Source organism: Rhinopithecus roxellana, chromosome 9, assembly GCF_007565055.1.
Source record: "Rhinopithecus roxellana isolate Shanxi Qingling chromosome 9, ASM756505v1, whole genome shotgun sequence".
NCBI classification, from domain to species: domain Eukaryota; kingdom Metazoa; phylum Chordata; class Mammalia; order Primates; family Cercopithecidae; genus Rhinopithecus; species Rhinopithecus roxellana.
In genome coordinates this window covers 139,801,244-139,806,508 of record NC_044557.1, presented here as the reverse complement: position 1 = coordinate 139,806,508, position 5,265 = coordinate 139,801,244, and the positions used below count along the sequence as shown (strand labels likewise).

The following is a 5,265-nucleotide window of genomic DNA, read 5'->3' as shown; positions in this document are numbered from 1 at the left end:
CTAATCTCTACAATAAAATGATATGGGTATTTTAATCATATGTTCAAAAGCTAGTATATGTAGGATGCTTTAAAATTATGCTAGTATAAAGTTTTTAAAAATAATTTCAACTTTCATTTTAGATTCAATAGATACATATGCAGGTATGTTACATGGTTATATCACATGATGCTAAGGTTGGGGATGCAAATGCTCTGTCCCCCAGATATAGAACGTAGTATCCAAAAGTTAGGTTTGCAACTCTTGCTTTCCTTCCTCCATTCACATTCTGTTAGTCCCCAATATCTATTGTTGCCATATTTATGTTCATGAGTTCTCAATGTTTAGCTCCCACTTACACATGAGAACATGCAGTATTTGTTTTTCTCTTCCTGTGTGAATTTGCTTGGGATAATCGCCTCCAGCTGGATCCAAATTGCTGCAAAGGACATACTTTTGTTCTTTTATATGGTGTTTAGTAGACCAACATGTATATGTACTACATTTTGTTTATCTGATGCACCACGGATGGGCATCTAGATTGATTATGGTGCTATAGTAAACAGCACTGTTATGAATATAAAAGTATATGTCTTTTTGGTAGAATGATTTATTCTCTTTTGGATACATACTCAGTAGTAGGATTTCTGGGTCTAATGGTAGTTCTGTTTTATGTTCTTTGAGACATTAAAAGTTTTAATTTCTTTGCTTTCCACAGTGGCTGAATCAATTTACATTCCCACCAACAATGTGTAAGCATTCCCTGCCTCCACAGCCTTGTTTTTGTTGTTGTTGTTGTTTTACTTTTTGGGGTTTTGTTGCTGTTTTTTGACTTTTTAATATAGTCCTAGAGGATTATGACATAATGGGAGCATTTTTAGACAAACAAAGATGGAAGAGCATAATGCCCAGGGGCAGGGTAATGAGTTGCAATATGAGCTAAGCAGCATGCAAGGTTGGCATATTGAAATGGAGGATGCACATACGGCTGTGATTGCTTTGCCAACTAGACTTGAAACATGGTCATTCTTTGCTGTGTAGGACGGGCATCCTGGTTCTTAGGTTGCCAAATACTGCTGTGAGCATTTGTTAGATCATATCGCCAATAACCAGGGTTTTAAAGGGTCTGCAGGAGCCCCTTCTGTGGAAAATGTAAAGAATGGAATCAGAACAGGTTTCCTGGAGATTGATGAGCACATGAGAGTTATGGCAGAGAAGAAAGATGGTGCAGATAGAAGTGGGTCAACAGCTGTAAGTGTCTTACTTTCTCCCCAACATACTTATTTCACTAACTGTGGAGACTCTAGAGGTTTACTTTATAGGAACAGAAAGTTCATTTCTTCACAAATTGCAAATCTGCTGGAAAAAGAATGAATTCGAATGCAGGTGGCTCTGTAATGACTCAGCATGTGAAAGGCTCTCTGGCTGTATCGATAGCCCTTGGGGATTTTGATTACAAATGTATCCATGGGAAAGGTCCTACTGAGCAGCTTGCCTCAACAGAGCCTAAGGTCCATGATATTGAAAGACCTGAAGAAGACGATCAGTTCACTATCCTTGCATGTGATGGTATCTGGGATGTTGTAAGAAATGAAGAGCTCTGTGATTTTGTAAGATCCGGACTTGAAGTCAGTGATGACCCTGAGAAAGTTTGCAATGAAGTAGTCGACACCTGTTTATACAAGGGAAGATGAGACAACATCAGTGTGATTTTGATCTGTTTTCCAAATGCACCCAAAGTATCAGCAGAAGCAGGGAAGAAGGAGGCAGAGTTGGACAAGTACCTGGAATGCAGAGTAGAAGAAGTCATAAAGAAGCAGGGGGAAGGTGTCCCTGACTTAGTCCATGTGATGTACACATTAGCCAATGAGAAAATCCCCAGCCTGCCACCTGGGAGTGAAATGGCAAACAAGCAGAATGTTATTGAAGCCATTTATAAAAGACTGAATCATTATAAAAATGATGACACAGATTCCACATCAAATGATGCTATGTGTTAAAACTGCTCATCTAGCCATGGAGTTTACCTTCACCTCCAAAGTTGAGTACAGCTCAGCTGTGAACTTCTAACATCCATCCTCAACTTTAAGGAAGGGGATATGACATGGGTGAGAATGATTACACCAGAGAACTTCAGTAGTACAACTTCTAGCTCAGAACTGATTTTTTTTTTTTTTTTTTTTTTTGTAAATTTGACACATAAACATGATTTCAAACCATAATTCAAACATACCTTGATCCTCTAGGTAGTACCAGCTGGTACTAATTCTACTGAAACTATTCCAAAAAAATCTAGGAGGACGGAGTCCTCCCTAACTCATTCTATCAAGCCAGCTTCACCCTGAAACAAAAACCTCGCAGGACACAACAAAAAAGGAAAACCACAGGCCAATATCCATGATGAAAATAGATGTAAAAATCCTAGCAAACTGAATCCAGTGGCACATCAGAAAGTTAATTCACCGTGATCAAGTAGGCTTCATTCCTGGGATGCAAGGTTGGTTCAACACATGCAAATCAATAAATTTGTCACATAAACAGAATTGAAAACAAAAATCATGTGATCATCTCAATAGGCATAGAAAGGGCTTTTGATAAAATCCAACTCCTTTCATAATAAACCATCAATAAATTAGGAATCAAAGGAACATACATCAAAATAATAAGATCCATTTATGACAAACACAGAGCCAACATCATACCAAACAGGCAAAAGCTGAATGCATTTTCCTAAGAACTACAGCAAGACAAAGATACCCACTCTCAACCACTTTTATTCAACATAGTACTGGAAGTCTTTGCCAGAGTAATCAGGTAAGATAAAGAAATAAAAGGCACCCTAATAGGAAAGAAGAAGTCAAATTATCTCTCTTTGCAGACTTAATGATTAGATACCTAGAAAACCCTGAGGACTCCACCAAAAGACTCCTGGAACCTGATAAACAACTTCAGTCAAGTTTCAGATACAAAACAGTACCAAAATCAGAGCATTTCCATACACCAATAATGTTCAAGCTCAGAGCCAAATCAAGAACACACTCTCATTTGCAATTGCCACACATACAAAAACAAAATACCTAGGAATACATCTAACCAAGGAGGTGAAAGATTTCTACAAGGAGAACTACAAAACACTGTCAAAAGAAACTACAGATGATACAAAGAAATAAAAAACATTCCATGCTCATGACTGGAAGAATCAATATTGTTAAAATGGCCATACTGCCCAAAGCAATCTACAAATTCAATGCCATTCCTATTAAACTACCAATGTCATTCTTCACAGAATTAGAAGAAAACAAAACTATTCTAAAATTCACATAGAACCAAAGAAGAATCAACATAGCTGAAGCAATCCTAAGCAAAAAGAGCAAAGTTGGAGGCATCACACTACCCAACTTCAAAGCATACTATTAGGCTATATTAATCAAAACTGCATGGTACTGGTACAAAGGCAGACACATAGACAAATGGAACAGAATAGAGAACCCAGTAATAAAGCTGTGTACCTATAGCCATCTGATCTTTGACAGAATCAGCAAAAACAAGCAGTGAGGAAAGTACTCTCTATTCAACAAATGGTGTTGGAATAGATGGCTAGCCATATGCAGAAGAATAACCCCAACATCTCACCACATACAAAACTTAAGATGAATAAAAAATTTAAATGTAAGACCTCAAACTATAACAATCTTAGAAGAAAACCTAAAAAAACACCAGTCAGGACATCAGCCTTAAGAAATAATTTATGACTCAGTTCTCAAAAGCAATTGTAAATAAAACAAAAATTGACAAGTAGGATATAATGAAACTAAAGAGCTTCTGCACAGCAAAAGAAACTATAAACAGAGTAAACAGTGTAAACATTTTTAAAAATCTATTTAGCCATCTCATACCAGTTAGAATGGCGATCATTAAAAAGTCAGGAAACAACAGGTGCTGGAGAGGATGTGGAGAAACAGGAACACTTTTACACTGTTGGTGGGAGTATAAATTAGTTCAACCATTGTGGAAGATAGTGTGGTAATTCCTCAAGGATCTAGAATGAGAAATACCATTTGACCCAGCAATCCCATTACTGAATATATACCCAAAGGATTATAAATCATGCTACTATAAAGACACATGCACACTTATGTTTATTGCAGCACTATTTACAACAGCAAAGACTTGGTACCAACTCAAATGCCCATCAATGATAGACTGGATAAAGAAAATGTGGCACATATACACCATGGAATACTATGCAGCCATAAAAAAGAATGAGTTCATGTCCTTTGCAGGGATATGGATGAAACTGGAAGCCATCATTCTCAGCAAACTAACACAGGAACAGAAAACCAAACAACGCATGTTCTCACTCATAAGTAGGAGCTGAACAACACGGACACAGGGAGGGGAACATCACCAGGGCCTGTCAGGGGGTGGGGGAAAAGGGGGAGGGAGAGCATTAGGACAAATATCTAATGAATGCAGGGCTTAAAACCTAGATGACAGGTTGATAGGTACAGCAAACCACCATGGCACATGTATACCCATGTAACAAACCTGCACATTCGGCAATGTATCCCAGAACTTAAGGTAAAATATAACATAAAAAAAAAATCTATTTAACCTTTTATGCTACTGAAATTTCCTGCTTGTTTGTATTTCACCCTTACATAAGAAAAATATATTTTGTTGTCATATTAAATTCTTTAGATCTCCTTGCTTACTGTGACCTTTCTCATCTTCAATTGGAAATGTTTTGATTTCAGAAATTCTAGTGCATGTTGGAAGAAGTTATTGATTTTTGTCACATGTATGCTTGTCTGTCTAATTAGGATGATAGTACTACATTTACTGAGATATATTGTGCATTTCTATGCAGTATTAGGCTTTACTTTTTTTTTCCTTGGAAAGTATGATGAAAAATTGCCACAAAATTGCATTGCCCGAAAGATAAATTCTATTTGTTTTAATAAAGCACATTTTAGGAAATTTGGAAATGACTCACCCCTCACTGTTGACTTAGTGCACTGGTTATGATGACCAACCTTAAGAAGGTAACCAACCTTAAGAAGGTAACTAACCTTAAGAAGGTAAACTTTTAGAGGAGAGGAGCGAACATCAACACTGACCTTGGTCTTATATTTAATTCTCTGTCTTCTTTCAGCCAGTATTACCATAAGTTGTTTACTGAATCACACATTTACCTAAAATAAGCCCTTTTTATGCAGCAATTATTGCAGGTGACGTAGTATACACCTACTAATTGCATATGCTTCTTGATTTTTTTAAGAAAAC

At 36.9% G+C, this 5,265-nt stretch overlaps 1 pseudogene; it reads left to right on the top strand.

Moving 5' to 3' along the window:
• The first annotated feature begins 832 nt into the window (after nt 1–832).
• On the top strand, nt 833–1,979 carry LOC104658203 (annotated as a pseudogene).
• The last annotated feature ends 3,286 nt before the right edge of the window (nt 1,980–5,265 follow it).